Source organism: Ursus arctos, unplaced genomic scaffold, assembly GCF_023065955.2.
Source record: "Ursus arctos isolate Adak ecotype North America unplaced genomic scaffold, UrsArc2.0 scaffold_11, whole genome shotgun sequence".
In the NCBI taxonomy this organism is placed as follows: Eukaryota; Metazoa; Chordata; class Mammalia; order Carnivora; family Ursidae; genus Ursus; species Ursus arctos.
In genome coordinates this window covers 6,233,352-6,245,368 of record NW_026622775.1, presented here as the reverse complement: position 1 = coordinate 6,245,368, position 12,017 = coordinate 6,233,352, and the positions used below count along the sequence as shown (strand labels likewise).

Sequence of the window (12,017 nt, the reverse complement as noted above, 5' to 3'; positions counted from 1 at the left end):
CAAATTAAATTTGCACGTTGAAAAGTTGAACACCACTAAGAACATTTATTTCCTTATAATTGGTTTGCTTGTAATTAGGACGAACCACCTGCCTGGTACGCATATTTGGTTCATGGGCCCAAAGGACAAGAAGTTTCTCCAGAAGATGTGCTCTGAGCCCTTGGAAAAACTTACCAATGTATGGTCCCCTTTCTAAAACTCAAAAATAAATAAATGCATACATACATAATAAGGCTGCTGATGGTGTTAAGCCTAGCAACAGCATATCATAGTTTAAAATAAATTTTAGAATCAGATTTTTTCATCTGCAATTCCTGCTTCTATTCATACCACTTCATTTTGCCCTCCTGTCCTACACAGTTCTTTGAAGGAGGTCATTGCTCCCTCCTTATAGGTGAGGAAACTCAGGTAGAGTGGTTAGGTGACCTGTCCAAGATCACACAGCTATTCAACAACTGAACTGGGATCTGAATCTCACCTATCATTTAAGACTTTGCTCATCTTCCAGTGATGATTTCCAGACACAGTCAGGTATGTAAACTCATCTAGCACAGACTCACTTCCCGGCTTCTGCAGCTCCACCTGGCGTCAAAGGTCACAGTTGGTTCTTCGGCCATCAGTGGGCTTAGATCCCTTCAGCTCTTTGCTTACGAATGTCCTCATCTATAAAATGGGGACGTGTGTACCCACTTCGGCGGGCTGTTGAAAGAGTACCTAAGATGATCCATGCCGTGCTTACTGCACCATCTAAGACACGTTCAGAACTGGTCTCCCCTTGACCCTTATCATTCTATCTACCATCCAGCAAATAAGAGAAAGTTCTAGTGGCCCTTTTTAATTTTCCTTTTCTTACTGCACACTTTTTCAACATCCTCTTGAAGACTAGCAGGGAAAGAGAGTTCTTTCCTGATACAAAGGGATGTCACAGAAAGGTAGGAAACTTCTTAAGCTTCTTCTACCAAATTGAAAATTTTCACTTTATTAATTCACTAATTAATTAAGAATCACTCTGCCAATTGTTAGCTTAACTATGTAAGAGGAAAAACACCTATAGCCCAAGACCAGCCTACTTATGATACAGGACCACTTTCTTAAATATCTCAGCTTTTTCTCTAAAAAGATATATTCAAAAATAACCAGTTTTAAAATGTTTCCAACTGTGAACTTCACAAAAATTTTTAAGCAGAGATATAAAGTGTTCAAAGTGTTTTTATATGTTTATGCACACAATAAATTAATAACTTACTACATTTAATTTTTAAGAGATTTTTGTTGAATACATGAATTTAAGTTTACGGCTTAATCAACAAACCAAACAAGTGCTACAAGGCGTGCTGGAACTCCAGTGTAGAGAGAACAGCAGAGCTTTGCTGTTTTCAACATCCTCAAGTAATGAAACAACCCCATCAATTATGTCTTGCCTGGCACTTGTGTGATTTACAAAAAAAAATGCATTTGTACATGTATTTGGCCACCCCCCCCCCAAGGAGAGACGTTATCCCTTTCTATGGATTAAGAAACTGAGTCCTACATAGTAGAGGTGACTGGCTCAAGGTTACACAGGCTAGCTGGTAATTGAAATAGGAATTAAATCAGGTCTTCTGATTCTAAATCCCTCCTTGTTGCCAGCACATACACTAAAAGTAAAACAAGCAGCCTTAAGACATTCTAAGTAAGACATCAATACTATTATTGACATCCAATATTAACAACTGAATAATAAATTATTTTGCTTATCAAATAAATAATTCATCAACTCATTGAACAAATATTGTTATTAAATAATTGTCAAAAAATTATTATTACCTTAATTAGTTGAATTATTAAAATAACTTATTAGATAGATTGACAATAACAGTAATAACTTAATGACTTAAAATGAAACTAATGAACCCTCCTCTCTCGTTTTTTAATTCTTTCTTTTTCAAAATTTTATCTTAGGAAGTCCAAAAGTTTTGATTCCCTGTTTGAAGTTTCTAAACCTTTTTAAAATGAAAATTTTCACTGTCAGCCAACTTTGGCTATACTTGAAAAACTTCCCCTCTATTCTCAACCCTGTTATCAACACACACCATTATGCCCCTGCAGCTTAAAACTCTAATAACCCTCTCTAACCAGGATACTCTACCTCTCAGCTACCTCTCACCTCTTCTTTATTTATTTTTTTCTTTTTATTATTTATTTGTTTATTTATCTATCATCTATTTTTGAGAGAGAGAGAGACATGAGGGGAGGGGCAGACAGCAAAGGAGAGAGAGACTCTTAAGCTGGCTCCTGCCCAGAGGGCAGCTGTACTCAGGGTTCCATCTCACAGACCCTGAGATCATGACCTGAGCAAAATCAAGAGTCTGACGCTTAACCGAGCCACCCAGGTGCCCCTCCCTGTTTCTTCATTGACACCCTCTGTTAACTTCAAAGCCCTGACCATTCCATCTTCCTCTGAGACTACCTACCTTCTCCTTGTTTCTCTCTCTGCTCTGCCCAACCTCAAGCCCCATTGTTCATGGGTGATGACCTACTTTCTTATGTCCAGAGCACCCCATTTCTTGCACCCATGAATTGCTGTTGTGTCTCCCAGCAACATCAAACTCAAATCGGTGATATCTGTCCAGAGAAATGAGCTCCTCCAAAGAAATCACACCAGAGTGACTTGTGGCCACTCACTACATTCATAATGTCTCACCTCAGCAAAGCCTGAAACACCAGCTACCAACACTTTGATTTGACTGTAATCACTACCCTTATTTATCTCACTTCCTCCAGGTACAGCAGATAATGACTGCCACACCTCAAGTCCCACATCTTGAATCATAGCTGTCCCCCAGTTTCCCTGGGATCTTTCTCCATGAGCCATCATAAGCATGTTCAAGTCTTTCTCGGCTTGAAGATAGGTAGACGATAGACAGATAGATAGATAGATAGATAGATAATAGATAGATAGATAGATAGATAGATAGATAGATAGATGATAGGTAGATAGATGATAGATAGATAGATAGATAGATAGATAGATAGATAATAGATGGACAATATAGATAGATTGATAGATGATCAATGGGTGATGGTTGAATGGATAGATAGGTGTCACTCATTTGATTCTCATACCTTTGGAAATATAGTACAATCTTTCTTCTCATCTTTGCAACTCAACTTTTAAGAGGCACCATACTCTGAAAGGTATAGTTTCTATTCCTCATTTTCAAGTCACTCCTCAGGGGCTTAGACTTACAGGGCCTTAAACCTCACTTAAACCTCACTCCAGAAAATCTTCAGTGACTTCCTTAGCTGCTAAATCAATGGACCATCCCCAAATATATATATTTGTACTCCTGAAGATATGTATGTATGTGTAAGGGTATATATGCAAAAGTACATAGGAGTGGTGTATGTGTGTGTGAATGTGTGTCAGTACGCACACACACCAAAACAAAAATCCATAAATACTCACAGATGTCTTCACTCAGTCCAGCTGTCTTTCCCAAGCTTTGGAATCACATATTTAATTGGCTGCTGAAGATCTCTCCCGATGTATCTTATGCAGATGTAAACTCACTGCTTTAAAACTGAATGTATTTTTTCTTCCCAAATCAGTGCCACATCTATTAAGACTCCTAAATTAAAAATCTCAAATTCATCTTTGACTCTTTCACTATATATTTCTAGTCAAACACAAAGTCATGTTAATTTTATTCAATAAATATTTTTTCCTCCACTACCCTTGTCTAGAAACACATCCTGAGTCAGTGGGATTACTAAATCTCCAATGCAATCATGGTCTCCAAATGGTCCATCATCTGGAAAATAGCCAGTATGGAAATACCCAGACCACTTTCCTACCTAAAAATCCTGTGTGGCTCACATGGCCTTCAAAGAACCAAGGTTCATTTTCTGAAACTTTTTAACTCATCTCTCCAAAACATATTGAACTCAGTGCAGATCCAGCTTTGGTGGGTCCTGAGGCGCCTATAAATTGGAGAGGGAACCCTCTTTAAGCAAAAGGATTCAAAATTACAGACAAAAATAAATATTTATTTCAAGTGAAAGAAGGAATCACAACAAATGGTGAAACCTGGACCTGCAAGTCCCCTTCTTGGAGCTCTTGCTAATCAATGAAGCAGAAATGTTTACATACAAATGGTTCCGGATTGCAACCTGGCCAACCTTTCTACCTAAAACCTTTGCAACTTCCAGCAACCCCTAGAATTCATCAGGGACTGTTCAAATGAGAGAACCTGAAGACCGGTTTACTAGCTTTCCAGTAAACTCTGCTCTACTTGCACCTTACATTCCAGCAAGCTAAACAATGTTTCAAACACACCCCCAGTGTGCTGCCTTTTTGCCTTTGTTCACACATTAAATGCACTTGTGCCTTTCAGGATCTGGATAGCTTCCAACCATCCATCTTGCCTAAATAATTTCTATTTATGGTTCAACATCTAGCTCCAGTGTCACCTGATTCACCCACACTGGGTGACTCCTCTTCTCAGGGCTCTCTTAATTTCAATTATAGCTCTCTCCTAATATTTTCAAGACCTGGAGCAAAAACACAAACAGAAGCCCACTTGCTACATATCCGAAAATTTAAAAGTTACAAACCAAGCTGACAAGCTGTTAAAATATATTCTCTTCTTCTGCCCTGAGAAATATATCTTCTAGATAGTTGAGTTCAAGGTTGGAATTCTGGAACTCCTTGCAGTTCTCAGCCAGATCGTGACCCACTGGGAGAGCCGGCTCCCGCCCCAGCATCACATAGACTTCTCTTCTTAAACACCTCCTTCCTCAAACTTCCTTCCACGCTGACATGGCTTCACATATACACATGTGGACATCCCAGCCCCATCCCAGCTCCATCTACTACCCCGCAAACAGCTACCGCAGGACCATCCCTCAGGCCAACGTGTGCGCATGCGTACCAGTGGCACAGTCCCGGAAATGTACTCGGGACGAAGGACAGTGCGGAGAACTTCGAGTCCAATGCTTGATCTGGACAGAGGGACAAACTCTAGTTGATACATTCCCTCTGCTCTCCAAATGCCGCAACCTACGGGAAGGGGCACAGCCAACGCAGAGACTGGAGTGGGACTTTCTAAAGCACACAGGCCAGGGCCGGAGCCCGTCTTGTCTGGGTCTCATGCAGATACTGTTTATATGAATGATACATACGTCTCCCCGTTAGACTGCGAGCTCTTTATGAGCAAAGGCTGCTTCTTCATCCATGGTTGCCAGGAAATTATAAATGCCTGAAAAAAAGTGAATGAATGAATGAATAAAAGAAGGAAGAACAGCATACATCTGGGCTTGGAGAGCCTATAAAATCATGATTCTTGGGATGTTTTTGTTGCACATAACTATCTCCATCAGGCTTCCTACCTGATCTCCACTTTCTGTTCACAGAGAAAAAGCCTTCCCAGCAAGAGGCACGGCTTCTTTAAGTGCAGTGCACTGGGGTGATAATTAAAAATAGAGCGATTTAAAATATCTAGGTGGCGCTCAGGGATACGCCTTTTTACAAGTTCAGCAATGAGTCTGCGCTACACAGACCAGGATTTGAAACTACAAATACTGGTTGAGGCAACACCAGGAGCCATCTTCAAAATGAAGTGCATTTGTCTCTCAGTCAATAAATACAGTTGCTTGGTAGCAGATTCCTTCCTGACTCCTGACTCGGCCCTGTGAGTTGGCCTGACCCGGTGCTTAAAGGACAGGGGAGGGAAGGATGGGAAACGGTAAAAACAGGAGTAACAGGGCCGCCTGGGTGGCTCAGTCCATTAAGCGTCTGCCTTCAGCTGGGGTCATGATCCAGGGTCCTGAAATCGAGCCCCAGGTCAGCCTCCCTGCTCAGCCAGAAGCCTGCGTCTCCCTCTCTCTCTGACGCTCCCCCTACTTGTACTCTCTCTCTGTCAAACAAATAAACAAAATCTTAAAAAAAAAAAAAAAAAAAAAAAAAGAACACATGGTACCTAACACACTAACTGGTACAAAGTAACTGCGTAATAGACGGTGGAGTAAAAGGGGGAAATGACTTTCAAAAGGCTCTGAGTTCCATCCAGTTCTGGCCCTGTTTCTCTTCAGCTGAGCAAAAGGCAAATAGAAACCATGCAGTGAGGTATTTTTGTCATACACAGCTGCAATTTCTGCTATCACATCGCAAAAAATTCAAGGAGGGTTTTCAAAAACATGTTATTGTTATGAAAGAATTTTGTTCCTGGAGAATTCATTAATCAAAGTATCACTGGGAGCTCTGTACAAAGTCTGTGATGTTTCCTTCATTAAGTCACAGAGAAACGGGTTTCAACACTGTGTGATGGAGTAGAAAAGGGACATTGGCATCCAATTCTGGCTTTGAAGACAATCTTAGACCTTGGAAAAGTTACTTAATTTACCTTTGCTTTAATTTTCTCAACTCTAAAATGTAGCTTAGAATAAAATTGTCTGTTTCCCAGAGCTGTTCTTGGAGGTTTAAATATGTGGTTTCTGTGAGGCCTCACAGTGCCTCACCCTGAGGATGTTTGATAAATGTAAATGAATTGTATCTAAAATATAGGGGTGCCCGGGTGGCTCAGTCGGTTAGGTATCTGCCTTCGGCTCAGGTCATGATCTCAGGGTCCTGGGATCAAGTCCAGTATCGAGCTCCCTGCTCAGCGGGGTGTCTGCTTCTCCTTTTCACTCTCCCTTTGTGCTTTCTCTCTCAATCTCTCTCAAATAAATAAATAAAATATTAAAATAAAATAAATAAAATAAAATAAAATAAAATAAAATAAAATAAAATAAAATACAGTAGTCATTTGTACAGCACATCACCCAGGACAAAGATACATTAAAATCAACCATCACCAACTTGACTTTCTAGTCAACAATCAACTAGATTTTCATACACTGGTGCGACTGTTCCTCCTACAAGGTATACTTGTTTAATTACGATGTATTTCTTACTAAGTCTTACTTTGCTAGTCTGTAAAACCCTGAATTTCTCACATAAAATTGAGTACATGTATCATTGGCTCAGATGTCAGACTGCTTCAATTAATTGGCAGAAATTATCACATTTAATTGTACATACCAAAAGCAATAAATAAATGCTTGTTTAAATTGGATTTAATTTGGGCTTTGATTTGCTTTTGACCTAACTTTGATTTTTTTCACTAATATTAGATTTTTTCACTAATATAGGCTCCTATTAGATATCGAATGAATCTCTACTTCTGGATTTAGATTTTGCATGAAGAATATTGAGTAAGTCCAATAGTCCAAATACCAATCCAGTAATTGAATTGTCCTATGTTCTTTTAAAATAATTCTCAAACCAAAATCTAAAATATCAGACATGGGAAACTTCACACAACTGTATTTTCAAAAATTGCCTGAAAATTTGTGACAGTTGTCTTCACATATAAGAGCACTTTTCATAATGCCAGTGTTACCATTAATGATGGTATATATCAGTGACCTCAATGAATTTGACATCAGAGCTCTTGACTGACTTTTGAAATTCTTGTTCATACTTTTATTAGCATTCCATGTGTCTTTTCATTTTCCTCGGACTCCAGACCTGGAAATGCCTCATTTCTGCATGTGTCATAAAATGCACCTAAACTTAGAACTTAATGAAAGAGGACAATAAATTAGAAATCTAGAAGCACAGGCTGACTCCTAGACTTACCGCTAGCCCCAAAGGAATAATTAACCTTTTTCACAATATTTTTAAAGATATTATATTAAAATGGCAACCATTTATGTTTGTGTAACAATATTTTGCATTTCATAATATTTTAATAACTAACATATATAATTCAAGCAAAAAAAAAAAAAACCCCACAAAAAATAAAACCCCAAAACTGATGAGTAAATCAATGGGAATTTCCATCCCTATTTTTAAGAAGCACTATCAATAACAAGTACTAACAACAGGTTTTTCCTCACTGACCACACAGGCTTTGATTTATGCCTCATATAATTGGCCTTGTGCTTCATTTCTTGATTTCTAGATGGTTAAATCTTCACCTCAGCTAGAAAAGTCTGTTCTACAGGCTTTCACCCCTGGAGTGGTCTGGCTGTTGGTGTTATATTTCTCAGAAGAGTTGTGTCAAATTATTGGAAACCATTAAATTAAATGATGTTTAAATACCTTCAAATTATTTAGACAATCAGCTCTATATAAATATGAGACATCATCGATTCTTATCTTCTTAAAGGCATCCTCTACGGGCAAAGATAAGAGGAGAAATATTTTCTACTATAATCTCCTTAAAGATTACAGAGGCAATGCCACTGGCAATGTCCCATAACTCCCTCCACTTTTTATACCATCATTGTGTCAAGAGCAAAGACTGAGGTGGCTCCTTCGGTGTCCGTAATTCTGTGTAGGTTAAAGAGCTATGATTTGTGCCCTTTCAGTTAAAAATTTATTTTTCTTTGTTGTTGTTGTTGTCCTTGTTGTTGTTATTGTTAAAGGTATCCCCAAAAATAATAAATGTAAGCAACATAGAGTGTAATATTTCTGTGAAGTGAATCAGGAATGTTGACTACAGAGTCCCAGGAAATGCTGGGTTAAATTATCCTGGTCCATTAGTAAACACCCTCCCACACACACCACGTGTGAGAAGAACAGCACTGCTCTGGGGTCTTGTCACCAGCCTCACTATTACATGACCTTTACTGTAGCACTTTCTCACCTCACACTTCCGTTTCTTCATCCACGAGATGAGGAGACTGGACTGTAATATATTTAAAACTCTAACATCCAAGGAGTGATTCTTTCTGCAAAACCAAATAATAAACTGTTCTCTGAGCTACACTAGCTTTGCTGGTTTACCCTCATTTGCCTGAAATCCCCGTATACAGCACATAGCTTCTGGATGCAACAATTAACAAGATGTATGGTACTTTTAATGTCAGCCATCCTGCTTAAACTTGTAAACGAATCTAGCATTTCTCTGAACAGGCAAGAAGCCAAACCGATACTCAAGTAATGTAGCAATTAAGTATTCTTGTCTGGGTTATGGTGCTATGAGTGTGGGACAAGAATATAAAAGAATTTTTATAGCACATAAAAATAATTTATCAGGAAAGAATAAAATCGCATTAAAGAATTCTCAACTCTCTTATTTTACCAACTACATATTATTGATGTAGACTTCTAAATTATATGGTACTGGTTTTTAAAATAGAGTATATTTCAAATTATTAAATTATAATTTATTTATAAAATCGAAGCCCAACTCTCCATTATTCTGATAGCACATACTGTCAGATGCAAGTAGTTTTGAGTAACAAATACACCATGACAGAAATTCAGCAAAAATGATATCTGCTTCTATCTACAGTTCTTTAAATCAAACCGCAAGTTGTCTGACTTGAATTAAAAATTGAGTGTGTTTACTCCTATGTAATATAAATGATCTTTAAATATCGATATCAAAAGAATGACCAACTCAAAAATAAGTTGAATATCTACTATGAAATGACAGTATTTGACATGAAGCAATAGTTCTAGAACATTAACTTTTACACTTTCGTGTACTCCAATACAGTCCTGTATTAATTACATAGATGAAAACAAATATACTTCATATGCTATGTCTTGTTTAGAAGAGTAATACATTTTTTTACATTCTAAAATAAGATATGAAGGCTCTCGTTTCTATTTCATTCCCATCCGTTTATGGTTTTTTTCTTTTAAGATTGGGTAATGTGAACCTCACCGCAGCCTTTCATTTCAAGTTTGGAAAAACTCTGGATTCTTTCTTTATCAGCAAATAAAGATAAGAGTAGCATGCTAAAAATGCCAATTTTGCTTCTTGTCTTAAAAGGTGATAATGTGCTTTCCAAAGCAAATTTTCTTTTCAAAGTCCAAAGACTCAGTAATATCACCTTAATAATCTTTTCATCTTGAATAGCATGATTCTTTGAAAATATTAATTACTGAACCATTCCTGATATCGCTTTGAAATTATGTTATACCACTTGTAACACTTTACCACATTCAAAATGTTGTACAAAGAGAAATCAATATTATTAGAGGGCTATTGACCAAGAAAGATTTTTCAGAAACACCACTATTCGAAGCATAAGTGAGTACAACAAGCTTGATCACTAATTAGGTACTGAAAACAACAAGCTCTGTTTGGGTGCAGAAACATGTCATTAGTCATAGGTCCTATGAGTGGAAAAATTTTAGGATACTTGAATCATGATATTTAAAAATAAATGCAGCTATCTATAATAAGTCCTTCATCCTAATCAGTGTTTTTGGTACACTTAATTGATGCATTCTTGTAGCAAATAACTGCATAATGGGAAGAGATGATTAAAAAATGAGTAACATGCTAATTTTAAAACCCAACCGTTTCTACTAACATAATAGGAAGAACTAATCTTAAATCATAAGCATTGTATTGTAAGTAATATAAGATTTTTGACTTTTCATTTATGTTTCAGAACCCTAACCACATTGTCTCACTAATTTGTAATCCATCAACCCAGGTGACAAATAGTCTTCTATATTTACCCACTCAGAATATACAAGAAGCATACTGTATTAGCAGCTGAAACTACAAACGCTAATGTCAATCAAACGGTCTGGCAGGGTCCCATATTTCTTGTCACCAAGAGGCTTAAAGCAAAGAATCTGTGCCTAATTCTTTTAAACCTTATAGGTCAAAAGGTTTTAAAATTATTTTTGACACCATTTCTTTGCTTTGTCAACGGGCCTGAGCACTTTTTAGCTCATAAAGGATATAAAAAACGACTCGTTCTAACGTCGCAAATTTATGGGTTTTAAGACATCGCTTTTCACAGTAACATAATTCTGCAGGCAGATTACATGATTGCTATGCCTCAGAAAGATGTTGATATAGTTTTGAAAACTGTGTCCTAAAAGCTTGGCTGCATGGGGCCTAGAACTGGACCAAACGGCCAGTGGGGGCCTCAGATGTGTTTTCGGCTATGAAGCGGCTATGGCGCTGGGGTAGGGAGTCCATCATACTCAGTTGAGCGAATTATAGCTTCTAGAGGCGTTATCAATTCCTTGTGGCCTGCACTGAATCCCAAGAGAAACATTTTAGTAGTTCTTTTGAACTAACTCCTCACGGCCCAAATCACATGAGTTCACACACCTTCTGACCCCCCCAAAAAAAAAAACCAGACTCACTCTCTCCTTGCATATAAGGAGCACAGATACCCCCCCCCCCACCGCCCCACCTCCACCCCAGCTTTTGCTCCTCCCTTCCTTGTTTGGTATTACAGCTACTTCAGTGCACCTTCTGGTCTTTTCTACTGCCTTTCCCATCTTTCTTGACATCTCGAATGTCTCCTCGTTTTAATTCCAAGAATTGGGTTGTATCATTGGACTCTCTCTCCCATCTAGGCACACTTCTCTCGGTTTGATCCTTAACACTCCCGTAGAGGTCGTTTTTCTACTCAAAATCTCTTCTGTTGGGATAGCTCAGGCAGGAGTCTTATTCTGTTAACACGCTACTCCTCGTAAGCAAAGCTACTGCCGTCCTTCTTTGTCTAACCTCCTTACTCTGCTCTCCGGAAGCCATCTTTGTGACCACGTACCTTATGGCTGATACAGTCTCTCTCTGCAAACTTAGTGACTCCACTCCCTCCATAAAAGCCTCTCTCTTCATGAAGATTTCTTGACAAACTGAAAGGCATGAAAAGTTCCTCCTGGCCTCACCCTGACTAAACACGAAATAGTCTCCACAGTCTCTGTCACCACCCAAGAGTGATACACAATGCTAATATGTGAGGTTTTCTTTCAGCTTTTTGGCATCTCTGTGTGTCCTTATACTGTAGGGTGTGTACTCTATATGTCAGGCTGTGGGGATGTGGTTGACAAGCTACTGTAGAGTCCTAGAAGTTATAGGTGATAGCGTGATGCAACCCATGCGCGAGCGGCACAATTAACATTGCTGCGTGAGTTGACAGGTGCTTAAACCTATAAGGTTTCCTCAAACACCTTCTGACTTGAGGAAGATCATTCCTCTTTTTTCCATCCATTAGGAGGCCCAGGT

General features: G+C 38.5%; 1 long non-coding RNA gene across 1 annotated transcript in view; it reads right to left on the bottom strand.

Moving 5' to 3' along the window:
- LOC130543328 (uncharacterized) overlaps window positions 1-12,017 on the bottom strand; it is a 127,501-nt gene that overhangs the window by 59,226 nt on the left and 56,258 nt on the right. Inside the window, exon 2 of the long non-coding RNA XR_008958598.1 lies at window positions 5,164-5,240. This is a non-coding gene — a long non-coding RNA (uncharacterized LOC130543328). The remainder of the gene's footprint in view (window positions 1-5,163; window positions 5,241-12,017) is intronic.